This window comes from Protopterus annectens, chromosome 3.part0, assembly GCF_019279795.1.
Source record: "Protopterus annectens isolate FY-2018-M chromosome 3.part0, PAN1.0, whole genome shotgun sequence".
NCBI lineage: Eukaryota > Metazoa > Chordata > Ceratodontiformes > Protopteridae > Protopterus > Protopterus annectens.
This window is the reverse complement of record NC_056731.1, coordinates 1,764,522,888-1,764,540,353: the sequence shown is the minus strand read 5'-3', so window position 1 is coordinate 1,764,540,353 and position 17,466 is coordinate 1,764,522,888. Positions and strand designations below refer to the sequence as shown.

Below are 17,466 nucleotides of genomic sequence, written 5' to 3'. Positions count from 1 at the left end.
CTTTACTGCAAGTATCCAAATCTAATAATAGTGCTGCAGACTCTCTTTACTCTTAACACATAGCCACAGTCTGAAATACTCTCCCTCAAACCATCAGAACTACAATTAGCCCGACTCACTTTAAAAAATACTCAAAAATCATTTAGTTAACGATTGGCTGTGCCCATGCTTTAATCCCAATTAACTTGCCATCTTTAGTTAATTGGCTGTGCCCATGCTCTAATTCCAGCTAACTTGCCAGCTTTAGTTAACGATTGGCTGTGCCCATGCTTTAATCCCAATTAACTTGCCATCTTTAGTTAATTGGCTGTGCCCATGCTCTAATTCCAGCTAACTTACCAGCTTTAGTTAACAATTGGCTGTGCCCATGCTCTAATCTCTGTTAACTTGCCAGCTTTAGTTAACAATTGGCTGTGCCCATGCTCTAATCCTGGATACCTTGCCAGCTTTAGTTAACAATTGGCTGTACCCATGCTCTAATCCCAGCAAACTTGCCAGCTTTAGTTAACAATTGGCTGTGCCCATGCTTTAATCCCAATTAACTTGCCATCTTTAGTTAATTGGCTGTGCCCATGCTCTAATTCCAGCTAACTTGCCAGCTTTAGTTAACAATTGGCTGTGCCCAGGCTCTAATCTCTGTTAACTTGCCAGCTTTAGTTAACAATTGGCTGTGCCCATGCTCTAATCCCGGCTAACTTGCCAGCTTTAGTTAACAATTGGCTGTACCCATGCTCTAATCCCAGCAAACTTGCCAGCTTTAGTTAACAATTGGCTGTGCCCATGCTTTAATCCCAACTAACTTGCCATCTTTAGTTAATTGGCTGTGCCCATGCTCTAATTCCAGCTAACTTGCCAGCTTTAGTTAACAATTGGCTGTGCCCATGCTCTAATCTCTGATAACTTGCCAGCTTTAGTTAACAATTGGCTGTGCCCATGCTCTAATCCCGGCTAACTTGCCAGCTTTAGTTAACAATTGGCTGTGCCCATGCTGTAATCCCGGCTAACTTGCCCAGCTTCTTTCCTATGATTCTATTCTGCTATTACATTTTCTCTCTCTCTCACCCACCCATCCACTTCCCTCCACTAACTACCCTAATATTTACCTTTCTCTACTTTCTTTATTTACATTTCTCTGCTGTATATCACCTCCTATTCTCTCTGCTGCATACATGTCTCCTGTCATATCCTCTAGCAATATGTCCCTCTGATGCATTTCTATTTGTGAGATCTTATAAACAATGTGTTTGACAAAATGTTCTCTATCCATTTTTGTTACTTATTGTTATCCATGAGGTATTTTACTGACATTGTAACTAGTAATGTAATTGCTGTTTATATATATATATATATATATATATATATATATATATATATATATATATGTGTGTGTGTGTGTGTGTGTGTGTGTGTGTGTGTGTGTGTGCAATCTTGCCCTGTAATCCATGTATTTAGCTTTGTAGCTACTGTATGTAATTTTGCTTTTGTCTATGGAGCTTTTTTTCCCCAGGGCCTCTGCTGAAAATGGGCTAATGCCCGGTCAGACTTTCCAAGTAAACAAATGTAAAAATAAATAAATAAATAACTGTTGTAGGTGCAGGCACGAGATTCCTTCTCATGGAACTCACAAGTGAAATAAGTAAGATCTAAACCTGTAAAGCAGTAATTCATATATGTATGTATGCACAATGAGTCATCATAGGATCACTGGAACTTAGCATTATAATGGCCCTAGAGCCCTTTTAAGCTAGCCATTCATGCCCCAATTTTTCCCATTTATCACTGCTCAAGAGTAGATTGGCTTTGGTATATGCTGGAGTCTTAGGACATCTACAAGCTGTCCCTGTCCATAAGGGATACAGTCAACAAGCCATGGGTGAATTTGTGATTTCCCTTCCATTTTTCCAAATTGCATTTGTCTAGGCTTAGGGAAGAGGTATGTTTCACATGAAAGTGGAATGTGCTCCAGGGAAGGGGTAGTCTCTGAGATACATACCTGTCCTTCCAACATGTGTTGTTTATGTCACAGACAAGGTTTAGATCTTTAGATTAAGAAATTCTAGTGCTGTTTGTTTTGCAAATGTGTAGCAGATCCATCAAGGCTGGACAGGAGAATGCCTTGAAGGTTAGGCATAGATTGACCCTTAGTAGTCTGTAGGAGACTCAGTACTGGGACAGGGATTTTAAGGACACAGGACATGTTATTTACACCCTATATTATTTTAGTAGGAACCTCTGTGTCTGCTCCAATTGTTGCAAATGCCTGGTCATGTACATAGCAAAGGGTGCACTGTACTTGATTATGGGTCTAATTAAAGCTTATTACAGTGGGACTATGATCTCCTTAGCTCTGGATGCCATGTACCATGTCTTTACTTATATGTTGTGCTACATAGAAGGAGTTTCTTGCCAGAATGGATACATTGTAATCAATGTTCATGTTACAGTCAACCTGAGTTCATCCCAAGTCTGGTACCACTGAGTGTACTGTTAAGAGAGTGTTATCAATGTTGTAATTTGCAAGGGTGGCCATCTTTCCAAGAGGGTATAATTATGTATTTTTGCCATGAATTTTAGGCCATTGTTCTGTCAAAAACAGGACAACACTCCATGTCAGACCCTCATGGAGGATATCTGTATCTTTCAGAGATTCAATGATTGCAATCAGCTTGCAATTGTCAGAACATTTGGCTAGCCAATGGCCCTCTACATATGCCTTGATTTCAAAGAAGTATATTCCAAGCAGGTGAGGTCCCAGTACCAACCCTTGTGGGACATCACTAGTAACAGACCTGTTGGTGGAGGTGAATTCCCCTACAGTAACTTTATGTTTCCTATCCATGAGCCATTTGGCTAACCATTGGGTGACATAGGGATTCATGCCTAAATTTGTAAGTTTATCTATAATGCCTGAGTGAGGTATTGTGTCAAATGCCTTTTCCAGCTTGAGGAAGGCAATGTGCACCTTTTTGTCTTCAACCATAGCTCTAGTGATCTTCATGAAGAAGTCTACCATGGTTAATAGGCATGGATAGCCCTTGACAAAATCAAACTGAGATGGATCAAATCTTTGAATATTTCATATGTCTTTGTTTATCAGGTCCATGATAATTCTTTCCATCGCCTTGCATATAAGACTAGTTAAACATATGGGTCTGTAGTTCACTGGGTCTGTTGATGGTCACCCTTTGTGTAGAGAGATGACTGCTGCAGTCTTCTATTCCCTAGGGATGAAGCCTGTCTGGTGGTTCTGGTTAAATAGAGATTCTAGTGGGCCTGACAGGTCCTGTTACAAGCTATTTAGGAGGCATCCTGGAATATTATCTTTAGTGATAGTTGGGAAGAAATGATAGTAGATATTTCCTGGGGGGTAACTGAGGGTGAAGGAGTGAAACTGGACCTAAATTTATCTGCCACCACATTTTCTGTATTTGCCAGTTACATATAGAGAGTTCAATTTAGTAAAAGTGCAGCACATTGTTGGGAGTTCCACTGAAGGTTGCTTTTATAACTGAAAAGTGCTTTATGGTTATCCTTAGATTGGGAAGCTATTTTTTCTTGAACTTGGCTTTGAAGGATTTGTTTGTTGAGACTGATGGGGAAGTTTTTTGTCTGATGGGCATAGCCCTTTCTAGTTTTGGACGAGATTCTCTTTTTTTGTTTTACAACTTATTTATAATAGAAGTCCACCAAGAGGGCTTGTTTTTGGAGTTTGTAGTACATTTATTTTGGTAGGCTAGAAGGGCATTAAACACAGACACACACACACACACACACACACACACACACACACACACACACACACACACACACACAGACACGGACACTCACATACGCACGAGAATACACACACACACACACACACACACACACACACACACACACACACACACACACACACACACACACACACTGGTAAACTGGTACAGCAGATAGTGTTGTTTCCTCAAAGCAAGACGTTCTCTGGTTCAATTCTTGGCTGGGATGCCTTCTGTATGGAGTCTGCATATCCTTCCTGTATTTGTGTGGGTTTCCTCCCACATTCTAAGTGGGTGGACTGGGCCCTTTAAATTGGCCACAGGTGTAAGTGTGCATCTGAGTGTTTGGTGCAGAAGAACTACTGGGGCCAGTAGGAACAATGTGAAACTTCCTTGCTAAAAAGTCTCATGACTAATATCTGACAGCAAAACAATTCTGTGATATAAGTTGTACTTGACAGAATACATTCCTTCTTTGTTTTCTTGCACAGTGAATGTAGGACAACAAATTGATTTTTAAATGACGTTAATAACCAACTGCCTAGATGTATCTACACAAACATGCATATGTATGTAAACTTTTCAAGAAGCATCAACTGTATTCAAACCAAGAACATGAAACTTAGTATAATTTTTGTAAAACCTTGTTACTACTCAACTATATAAGTGTTTGTTGGCAAAACAATACCATGAGACAAGCAGTTGCACCTATTAAAGATATGTTACTTCTTGGTTTTCAGTATCATATTAAGAAACTTTTAGTTACACAGGGAATATATGACAATAAAATTATTTTAAAAATGAAGTTACTGACAGACTAGTTCTGACAAGCACCCTTATTTAGGGAAGCGCACCAAACTTTCCAGCTATCAACAACTTTAAATAAAAATGGAGTACAAAGGATTAGCCCAGATAAAATCACTTTAGCTAGCAGCTCTAGGAAAGTCTCTGATACCCTCTCTGTATGAGGAGTAAAGATGCCTTGTTGAAGTTTCAAGTAGTTTATTTACTTAAGTAGGTAGATGGATACATGTTTTTAGTCTAATAGAACAAGATTAGAATAGAACACTTGGCCATCTATCTACTTTGCACTCTGTTTTGCTACCTTATGGGTCTCAGGTGGGATACCAGACCTGACTCAAGCCTTCTGGATTGCCTCTGTTTTCATTTTTAAATAAAACATGATACACTGACTTAGCTATAATGGCCTATAATAGCTGCTCAGGGAATGTAGGGCATCAACATATTTTTTAAAGGACATTATCAACTGACTTATTCTGACAATATTTATCCTTCATACTGTTCTTTCAGGCTAACTTGCTAGTATATTTTGAACATATTCACTCATTTGGCAATTTTAAGTGAGCTTTTTTTTTGCTTCCTGTCTTGATTTTACTATAGATTTTCTCTGTAGCTGTATTTTGCAGGAACAATTTTTGCTGAGGTCATTTGGTTCCATTTAATCAGTTCCAATTAACTAGAAACAAGACTACAGAATTAGAGGTGATTAACTGGAATCAGATGACCACAGAATCACTACTAATTCTATGAACCAAGTGCTATGAGATTCTTTGGCCTGTTGTCGGACTTGGTTCTTTAGTTTAGTTTGTTTCTTGTGTGGTTTCTCTATGGGATCTGCATGTTCCCTGTATACCCACCCACAGAGGTTTTCACTTATAGTCTTGATTTCTACTCACATCTCAAACATTAGCCTAGAGGTATACTGCTGCTCCTTTAAATTTATGTGCACTCTGCAAAAGAATCATATTCTACCCTGGAGTGGTTCTGTGACACAAATCTTTCTAGCTTATTTGTTTGTTTGCATTGGCCTAGCTCTGTGCCTTAAATCTTTTTAGTTTGTTTATTTATCTTTTTTTATTTATTAACCAGGATAGAGCACTGATCCACGTGGACCTTTTTCAGACTCACCCTTGGTGCACTGCCTGATTAAAAGACTTGTTAGAGTCACACAAGCATGCAGATGGAGGCTGAGGTAATCAAACTGTGGATTGCAGGAAGCAGCTTGTTAAAAGCTCATAGCCTTAACTACCAATTCCATTCCTGGTTAGGGTCTTGTTCCACCATGGTTGTCAATACTATAAAGTGGGTATTGGAAAATGAGTGAATGATTAATGTTTAAGATAATTACTTGTAACATGAGACCAACATGTTTTGTTCTCTTGTTGATACTCTCTAAGCCTTTCCTTGCTGACTGTGGTTACACTTGCCATTTCCAGGTACATTATCAGTCCTTGTGTAAATGAGTCAAACATTGCATTCCTGCCTTTTACCATTCCAACAAAGATGTCATTTTGCTTGGGTTTGATCCTGTTTTCAGTCAACTGATTTGTTTCTCACTGAATAATTGCTATGTCCCTCACTTATCATTCTGCATATTTTGTAAGCCATACCACTCAATGTATTTTTGTACATACTATAGCCAGCTTCTTGAGAATATATGTTATTTCTGGTTAACCCCATCTCATGATATGGTTTCTGACAGAAATTATTTCCATCTTTTGTAAGGTTTTATACAATGCCCCTATTTTCTTTCATGAAGTTTTCCTTTATCCTTCTTTTCAGTATGCATACCTCTGAAAAATGACTGTACTTAAGAAAATGCCACAAAAGCTCCTGAGAACTCATCCTCCTGCAATGTAATTACTTTCGTGGAATTCACTGTGGTTCTCTTTTTGTCAAGGTTTGAAGCAATATTTAGGCTCTGGTATTCCATCGCTGTCAGTTTTTTTTTTCTAAACCTTTTCTTGTTTTTTAAAATCCTTTCTAAGTTACAGGCAGACAATTTCATCTTAAAAATGAAGAGGGGATAGCAAACATTGTATCACTTCTTTCAAAATGCCTCAAAGAGAGAGAGAAATACCCAAAAGAGTGTGTATTCTCCCACTTTCATTACATTTCCTGCCTTATAATTTATGTATTTTTCTGTGTATAATGTCTCTGTTATTTAGCACTACTCAATGCTGCTGCAAACTAAATATATGACTTATGTCTTTTTTCATCTATGGTATTTAACTAAGCTATAAAGTTTTCCTTCAGTTTGCTTGTGCTTTAAATTTCTGGTATGAATCTGAGCATAAATACTTCCTTCAGTTCATTAAGACAAGATGCTTCTCATAACATTTAGAAAAGTTGAAACACAAAGTAATTTAGCTTTTTCACTACATTAGATGTTGCAATCATCATGTCAAGGCAGCCTTTAGCATTTCATACACTTCAGCTACTGTAGTTGGGTTACATTTCATAGCACTAGGCTTAAGCCATGTGTCTGACTGCTGTGACAGATCTTGCAGCAGTAATCCTTTAGTGTGTTGTGGGTTAATAGCATTGTAACATAACACAGTAGCACAGCAAGGAAAGTGTGTGTATTCACTGTGATTTTCAGATGGAAGTGAAATACTTGTTTTTATTACCTCATTCACCACAATGTGCCATCCAAGTTCTTACAGAAATAAAATTCCTTTGACTGAACTATATATAAAGCCACAATAGCTTTCTGGCATGCTCCTTCAATTTTATTTTAACTTTTTATTATTTTAAGAACTGCTGTCACTTGGGCTCCACAATAAATATATAGCCATTTTCAAATGAATACACAGCACATAGGATTATTTTTGTTAAAATAACCTTTAATTTTAAGGGGCTGTGATGATCCACCACTGCCAACTAGTAATGAAGGAGCCTCAGCTTTCAGTGGGACAATGACAGGTACACACAGTATTTCCAGATGCAGTTCTCTGCATCAAGTGCACTTTCCCTTAAGAGCACACAGAGACCACAGTCAGTCCAGGGCTGCTTTCTCCCTCGTTCTCCAGATCCCCAATAAGACTCCCCACTGGCACAGCTATATTTCTCAACTAAGTGACCAAGACAAGACCTCCAGCACCCTCTCTGTCCAACCAGTGCTTTGTGTCCCTGCCCACGTAGCTGATACACACACTCTTTGAGGTCTGATTTATATATATATATATATATATATATATATATACATACATACATACATACACACACACACACACACACACACACACACACACACACACACACACACACACACACACACACCTGGGAAATGCTAGAACAGGTTTACTAGCTATACCCCCTTTTGCCCAGACTATAAGGTAGTTTCTACTGCCACCAGTCACTGCTTATCAGCTACTTTAATGCCCTTAAGAAAGGGTGTCCAATCTTTGTGTGTAATACCAATATTAACACAAATGGTAGTTTGACCAAGAGCAAGGATGTTAGGTGTAGCCTACACAGTGTCACCAAATACATATGCAATCTCTACACAGATCAGCCACAATGAAAGGTGTAAATATATTTAATAATAAACAATAAAAGAACAAGACAATGCTAAATATGTATTCACAGTGACATGAGTTCAAAACCACAGGAAATATTTAAAACAAAATTGCAGGACAGTCTCAAATACATAAAGAAAAATACCTAAACTATGCTTCACTATATTTCTGACCATATCTGAGAAAATTACTATAACCTAAGAACTTACTAATAGAGCAAGGCAGATGTGGTGAATGGATCTTCCAGTTGTTGTCAGGTCCAAGACAGAATGTAGAATGCTCTGACTCACTAAGAGACTTCTCAAATTAATATCTCAAATATTACTGTGGGGATAGCTTGCTGAATGACATAATTTCTTTTCATCTGACTCTAGTTCCCAGGTGAAACCCCACTGCTGGAAGCTGGCAGAATTTAGCATCTACCTGTAAAAATACATGGATCTCAGATCTTTGGCAGATGTTGGAAGTCATAAAACAATTAAATTCCTTCATGCTTTCAGAGGTAGTAATTAGTTCACTCTGAAGACAATACAGAAAGCTTCTCAGCACAGACTCTATGTCTGTAGCTACAGTGAAAATTGAAATATGCAATTTTTTATTGTGTAGCCTATAAATAATTTAATTACAGCCATTTCCCAAAATTTGCTGGACTGAAGTTAACCTCCTGTATTCCAGTTTCCACTGTCAAAATATATACATTTAAATATATACATTTAGACAGTTACAATAGTGCATGTACATTTCTGTTCTCTTCCAACAGGGCAAATTGTGGATGCATTTCAAATACAAACACTTTATAAAATACCTTTTCAACACACGTGTCTTTATGAACCAGTGTGAAATACACATAATATACAGTTATAATACAGTTGTAACACAAATATCTTATATAAATCATGTTGCCATTCACAAATAACATATAATTATTTACAAAATTCCAGATAGCTATGCTGGCAGTATCACCCTTCATTACAGGGGTTAAAACATAGCCTTGTACTAGTATCTACCAGAATTCAGTCTGCATCCCTGTAGTTTGTTACTTTTAGTTGTAAGCTCATGGCCCGGACATGCATGTCAATGACTTTTTATCCTATAACTCTGGCATGTTAAGAACAACTCTGTTACATGGCAGTCATACAACTTCGGAGCTATTATTTTGTTTCTGAGGTCATTGAGTACAATTTTAAGCAACGGCCGACAAGTGGGTGTGGATATATGAGGATTTACCGGTCGTTGGCATAGTTTGATCACTAGGGTGAACAAAATTGCTTACCTTTCTTAAATAATGTCTTCATATAACAGCACTGTATTGTTCCTCCATGTTGTTTTCTGTTCTTCTGTGTCTGTCCATGCGTATGGGACTTAAGTTCCTGTGCTTACACAGTACATAAGTGCTGTTCAGTAGAAGCAACAGAGAAACAAGAATCACTGTTGCTTTTTTTTTTGTTTGTTTGTTTACAATAAAATTTGGACAGTTCTGAGTTACAATAGTCTGCTGAGATAGTGCAGAAATACAAGGAAAATCAGGTATGTTTCCTTAGTTTTGCAGACAGTACCTGATTATTCTTGTATTTGGTCTGCCCTATTTCCAGAGCTCTCAGCCTTTTATCTTAGGAAATGTGGGTGAAGCCTTAAATAAATGTGGACAAAGACCCCCAAATGGGAAGATATTGTTAATGTTGCTCTTATAAATTTAGAAAGCTGTTACAATATCAGGATGTGTGCTAGTGCGCATTGTCTGAAGGTTATGGAGTCTGAAACTCAAATGTGTGTCATTATATAGTAACTTCAGTCCTCAGTGATTTGTCAGAAAACCACACATTTTATGAACAGCAGACTAAAAATATGAGACAAAAGTCTGGACATTCTGTGAAAATTAGGACAGTTGAGAGGTATGCCTCCATAGCATATATGAATAAAAAAAGTTTGGCTGCTCAATGTACTTTAGCGGCCAGACTTTTTTTTGCTATTGGTATACACTTGATTTATAATGTGCATGCTGGTTGGTCTGCCCAATAAGTATGCTTGTTTTTGAATAACAATGACTTATCGTTGTATAAAGAGCATTATGATCAGGTCTTTGATTGCAACCATATTATTATGTGCTCAAGACAGGAATGCTGTCTTGATGTGAATCTTGGCATCCATGTTGGGAACACATAATAGGCTGTTATGATTGGTGAGACCCAGTCATAACTCTTTGTAGTGCATGGAGTTTTATCTACTCCATGTACTACCAGTTGCAAAACATAAAAAAAAAAAATGCAAAGTCTTTTACCAGCTTTGAAAGCCAGTAATAAAGCACTTGGCTAGTGCTGTTTCATAGACAACATCTAAATATAACTGGATGAAAAAGTTAGGGGCAATTTTGAAACTGTGCCCTAATACAGTTACTTACCAAATGACTTCTCTAAAGTTCCACACACAGAATATGAGGCAAGATATTCAAGACCAGTTCAGAGTGATGGAATGCCTCTTGGGTAAGACCCGACTAACAGTGTTTGGGGGTGTAACAGTTGTTACACAGTTCTGAAGGTGATGCTATGGTCATGTCTCACAATACAGAACTGCATTACAGGTTTAACTTTTTTCAGATTTTATAGCATAATCACAGTGCTCCACATACTACAAAGATGTTACATGGCAGGCATGTAATTTTGCCACTATGTTTATACTTCTCTGTCCTTTGGAATAAAATAAAAGTTATAAACCCTTTCCATTAGTCACTTGCCTTAATTGGGGATTCTCTTTGTCACATAAATCCTATTAGATGATTCCTAAATCTTATCCACTAATGTAAATTGTGCATTTAAACAAAGATCATGAAGGGTTTTAGGAAGTAAAGTAAAACATAAACTACTTAATTATTCCCCCATAACCAAATAATTTAATCAGGCATCCAATCTCATAATTAATTAAAGAAAACATGTTATGATGGCTAAATCAGCATTTGTCCTTAATAACATATAACAGACAATATGTTAATGTGTCTCTTATTGTATATCAACTGCTTCATTTCATCAATTTCAATAGGAAGATACCTAAGATTCTCCTGAAAATACAGGAAAGAACCTCATGAAAAAAATTCCACATTATTCATTTGAAGAAATTAACCGTCTCCCATTTCCCAGCAACTGTGCTTTAAATAATCCTATAGCTAAAACAGTAGGATTTTTGGGAGCTACTTCCAACAAAAGGTTACAGTGCTGAAAAAGAATCGGCAATTTAGCTCCGATGGAAATGTTTGTATAGGTTATTGGCTTATACTGCTATACTGGAAGATATCCTACATTGGATAAACGTAACAATTCCACATGAAATAATACTGCTAAGTAAAGAGAATGTCAATTGGTTGGACATAAAGTCTGACTCCCCTACATTTAATGTCAACTTATTTGGTTTTATACAACTAATTAATAGCACCACACATTGTAGCAAGACATCAGATTCCCTGTTAGCCTGGACTCTAGTATCAGATCCTGGCAAATACTACACCTCAGGTACAATGTCTGACTGTGTCAGTAATCATCTGCCAATCTATACAACCAGATAGCTCCACTTAAATGGCATGTTTATAAAACAACACGCAACCTTTCCAAGTTAAAGTCAGAAATGTTTATTACTAACCTATATTAACAGGAACTTCTTAAAAATCCTCCCCTTAGATGATGCTACAAATTAATTCAGTACCACTTTCCTGAATATCCTAAATAGAAGGAACAGACTAAAATGAAATAATGCAATATGGCTATCCAAAAAAGATAGAATTGTTAATGCAGGATAGAGGAAAAGCAGGGAAAGAATGGCAAAAATACAAAACACCACAATATCTTGAACATTTCAGAAAGCTTTGCAATCATAGTAAAAAAAAAAACAAATTAATGAAGACAAAAAATATACTATAACAACCTTCAGAATAATAGTAAACACAGGCCTAAAAGAAATCTGGTAAGTCCATTAAAAAAATCTTGCATCCCGGACATAAATTCATCCGTACCCCTCTCTCAATAACTCATCAGTCAAAACCACAATACAGTTCAACTCTTATTTCATAGACAGTATAGCATCTCTAGCCAACGATTCCCCAACATCTAAACGTAACCCTGCCCAGCAGCCATGTATCACCACACCCATTTTCACTAACCTGTGCCCACATCCTATATAAAGCTACTCTTAAACTCAAACCGTGCTCTCCTTCAGCTGATTATCTTCCAAGTGAATGCCTTAAAGAGCATCTGCTAGCATTGCCTACCCTGTTTCAATCCTTACAAACAGGTCAGCCCAGGAATCCCACATTACCTTTCCCTGGGAAAAGTCACACATTACCCTCTGCACAAATGAATAAATTCAACAGGCATTACTAACTTTAGACCTATAGCAATCTTATTTCCCCTCTCCAAAATACTTGAAAAATGTATTCAGAAACAGCAAACTATCTCCTGCAGGGAGAACTACTATCACCCACACAACATGGTGTCAATCCTTCCCATAGTAGTAACACTGCACTTATAACCTATATAGATACTGTCAATAAATTTAGAGGTAATGGCAAACTAGTCTCCTCCTTATTACTAGACGTCTATAGCCTTCTACACAGTTTGTCACGGCCTACTTCAGATGTCCTCATTAGGTATTTCTCAGCCCTTCCTTCTATAGTTCAAAAGCTACCTATTCAGTAGGTATCAGTCAGTAAAATGGCACTCTATGGACTCTTCCCTCTCTCCATACATCCCAGTCACCACCGGTGTACCACAAGGATCTATCCTTGGTCCCCTCTTCTTTAATATTCTCACCAATACCCTCCACACAACAGGCCTTCCCAATACAGTACACAAATGACTCCCACAATCATTTGCACATCTGACTACATTGCACAACTGCAAAAAATTACTCAGGAAGCTTTTACAGCAACTTAAACATGGCTTTGTAACTCACAACTCATGCTCAGACCTAAAAAAATATTACTTTTTCCCCAATCCCTCTCCCATCAAAAAACAAAATTTAAAGTCCTTACTCTTGATAGTACAACTACTGAAGTCATTTCTCAGGGCAAATTATTAGGGATGATAGTGGATGATAATCTTAAATTTGACCTGCATATCCAAAATTGCTTCAGAAAAGCTCATCAAAAACTAGGGATGCTTTATAGAGCCAAAATGTTTCTCACCAACACAACTAAAGCTACACTTGTCACTACTTATCTCCTCTCCACACTTCTTTATGGTGGTCCCATCCTTACTAACCTTCAGGCATCACAAAAAAAAACAAAACTTGAAGAATGCTATAACAAAGTTGATAAATTTGCAGCAAATACCCCTTTCAGAACACACTCCTGCATAGCACTTAAAACCCTAAATTGGTTAGAACTACCCCATCAGCTAACATCTATACAGCTTCTTACCATCTTTAAAATTATCAAGATTCCATCTGCTTGTCCAGAACTAAATAACACTCTACAAAACGATTCTCCTAGTTGGTCATTATGATCCAATGTACAAAAACTGCTGTTTGTCCACAAACATATCAAATCTGCTGGGCATTGTCTGCACTCATACCATGTTAGTAAAGCTTAGAACTCCTTATCTCTATCCAGCAGGTCAACACCCTCCCTGCCATCCTTCAAAACCATTCTAAAAGGCTTCCTAGCTAAAAGCTGTCTCTACTTTTGTTCAACAGCAGGATAAACTATATCCCTAAATGTGAACCAATACCTCTTCATACCTTAAACCTTCTTACTCTCCCTTCTTCACTCACTTCCTTACTTTTATCAATTTCTCTCCCCTGGTTTGCTCTCTAAATATACCATAAGCCTGCTTTTTTTCCTTCCTTCATATTCCAATTCATGTTGTATTATACTAACTTACTTTTAACTTCTGTATAAATTGGCTAACATTTCTCTACATATTAAATGGTTGTCATATAACTTGTATCTAAACTTAAGCAATGTTTTCTTATTTTTTTCTAATTTGGTATAATTATTTAAACTGTCTTTTTTGTTTTGTATTAATTTGACTATAAAATTATTGTTCTGAAAATGTTTTGTTTTTGTATTATTTTAAGGACTATAAAATTATTGTTCTTAAAATGTTTTGTAATACTTTGGAGATTTTCTCCCCAGGCATCTGCTGAAAACGTGCTCCTACCCCGTTGGACTTTCCTGATAATCAAATGACAATAAAGAAAGTAAGAAATCATACCATTGTACTTGTTCCTCATCAGACCCATTCTAGAGTACAGTGCCCCCTTCAGTATGTATCTGACCAGACACATGTAACAACTGGAACTTCTGCAAAGAATCCTTACAAAAAGAATACAGGACATAAACACAATGTTCTGTGTGGATAGCTTCAAGACCTATCTCTGTTCTCTGTCTCCTACAGACTAAGAGGTGATCTCTGGCTGGTTTACAAGGCATGTTTGGACACATCTGCAAAAACAAAAACAAACAAGATCAGAACTACTAGACGCAGAACCTAAATTCTGCTTGTGACATAAATAGAATATGGCAGAATACATATATATATATATATATATATATATATATATATATATATATATATATATATATATATAGTTTCACTTCATAAACGTGAATTGCTGAAAGATTGAATTTCAGCAATTCGTGTCCATGAAGCCGAAACCGCTAAATAAGAAAAGTGCATAATTGCGAATAGGAATATGTCGAATTCACGCTTATGCATTTTCTTTATCATACGGAAGTGTTCAGCTGGGATGGTGTCTGCAGTTTAAGGTGAGTGAGTGTGCATGAGTGTTTTTGTAACTTGTACGAGTGGGTCAGGTTAGGGAGGTAGGGGTATGAGTGTGTGTGATTTTTTTTTTTTTTACTGTTTGTGTGATCTTGGAGTTAGTTTATACAAGTAGGGGGGTGTGGGGGGTGCAGGGGGATGCCCCCTACATATGTGTAGTGTAGGTGTGTGTCTGTGTGGTGTTGTGTTGTATTTCAGGGTTTTGTGGTGTGGGTGTTATGGTTTGTGTGTTGTGTTCTGTATGCTGTGTGTCTGATGTTGTTATTTTGTGGTTGTGAGGTGTCAGTGTTTTACTGGTTTTGGCTTTATACTGTTGAAATGCTGAAATTCGATATTTCAGCATTTTGGCTATATGAAGTGAAACTATATATATATATATATATATATATATATATATATATATATATATATATATATATATATATATATAGTTCCCCTTTATAATCTCGAAATACTGAAATCTCAAATTTCAGTATCTTAAAACTGTAAAGGCGAATCCAAAAAACACTGAAAGCCCAAAACTGCGAAACTTCAAATACCGAACACACAACATACACCACACATACACCACAACTTGCACACTACAAAACAAATACACAAAAACATAACACCACATATCCACAAACCTACACTACAATTAAGTAGGGGGGCATGCCCCTCTGCACCCCCTATGTGGGGGGCTATGCCCCCACACACACCCTTACTTATATATACTAACTCCGAATCACATAAACAGAAAAAGACAGCAAACCCACACCCAGACATTCTACAGTCTCCCACACACACACACACACACACACACACACACACACACACACACACACACATCACACATATAGAAACACCAACACATCTAACACATGCACACTCATACTTTCACCTGCCTACCCTAACCCTCACGTACAACTTACAAACACACTCACATACACTCAAACTCCCACCCAAAACCCTTACAAAACACTCACTTACCTTAAATTCCACATAAATCCACACACTGCATGGGACACCAGCCAGACCAAACCCTGCATGTAACGTAGCATAAATCCATAACCACAAATTTGAGATATTCAAATTCGCGATTATGCACTTTCACTATTTTAAATATTTGCCTTTATGGTCTCGAGATACTGAAATTTGAGATTTCAGTATTTCAAGAATATAAAGAGGAACTATAAATATATATATATATATATATATATATATATATATATATATATATATATTTATTTATTTATATCTATCTATCTCAGAGATGTCCCATTCACAGGAGTAGGCCCCATATCAATGTCAAACAATGTACCTTCCTAACTCTGGTTAAGTGTAACTTGGACCATTGGTTAGAAAATCGGATATTGTCTCCTGGTCTGTCACCTATATCTCTGATGGATCGAGGCACCCAGTAAATCATGTCATAACCAAAATCACCCCCTATGTAAATGTTTAAAACAAACAAAAAAACTTGTGGGTAACATCTGAGTTGTGCAGCTAGACTTATAAAGGCCCTAGTGGTCATTAACCTAGTATACAACTAGGAAACTTGTTGCAGCACTTGACCCTTTGTTAAACGTCAATATTCCTAAAGACAGTATTATCACCAAAAGCTAAAATCATAATATCAGTTCTCACACTTTTTTTTAGCCACAGCCAAAAATATCCTAATTCCTCACATTGAATATGCCCTATCCTTGATTGTTAACACCCCACAAAATTCCAAGTAGCTGACAATAAAATATTTAGATTTGTTCTCTTTGTAGATCTGAATTGTCACCACTGAATTTTACAGAATGACATATCTACTAAGTACTCTGAAAATTAAAATTATAACACGAGGTTATTGGTCATTCCTTAAAAAATACCCACATTAGGGAACTAAGCTACTCCCACAATATTTACTTCTCTGGACCCCTGTCTAGCAGGCTGACTGACATGATCCCCGGGGTGAATTTCCTATCTCCCATCCAATCATCAAGGTTCCTTTTGAAGAGGATCAATGAGGCGCTCTGCTTGACATGTATGGGCAGTCTATTCCAGAGTATGGGGAGTCTCTGGGTCAGGAACCTATCCTTCCAGCATGTTTTGTTCATTGTGATGACAAGGTTTAGATTGCTGGAGTGTGTGGCTCTGAGGGATTGGGATTTCTTTAAGTGGCGCATGTCCAACAGCTCAGGGTTTGACATGGCCTTGTATGTGATACTTGCTACAACAATATGCTAGACTTGCTGAATGCATATTATTATAACCTTCTTCCTCTGTGTTACTCATGCATTATTTTATTATGTAAATTTTCTGCTATGACTGTATTGCTTTACTAAGTCAAATTACAATGAGTGTTTTTTAATGTACTTTGATCTTCTTCTTCTTTACGGGTCGCCACAGCAGATCAACTGTTTCCATTTCTTCCTGTCCTCTGCATCTTGCTCTGTCACACCAACCACCTGCATGTCCTCTCTCACCACATCCATAAACCTTAACTTAGGCCTTTCTCTTTTCCTGTTACCTGGCAGCTTCATCCTTAGCATCTTTTTCCCAATATACTCTGCATCCTTCCTCAGCACATGTCCAAACCAACATAATCTTGCCTCTCTGGCTTTGTCTCCAAACCTTCCAGCCTGGGCTGACCCT

At 37.4% G+C, this 17,466-nt stretch overlaps 1 protein-coding gene across 4 annotated transcripts in view; it reads right to left on the bottom strand.

Annotated features, from left to right (window-relative positions):
* IL7 (interleukin 7) overlaps window positions 1–17,466 on the bottom strand; it is a 1,281,407-nt gene that overhangs the window by 446,617 nt on the left and 817,324 nt on the right. The window lies entirely within an intron of this gene.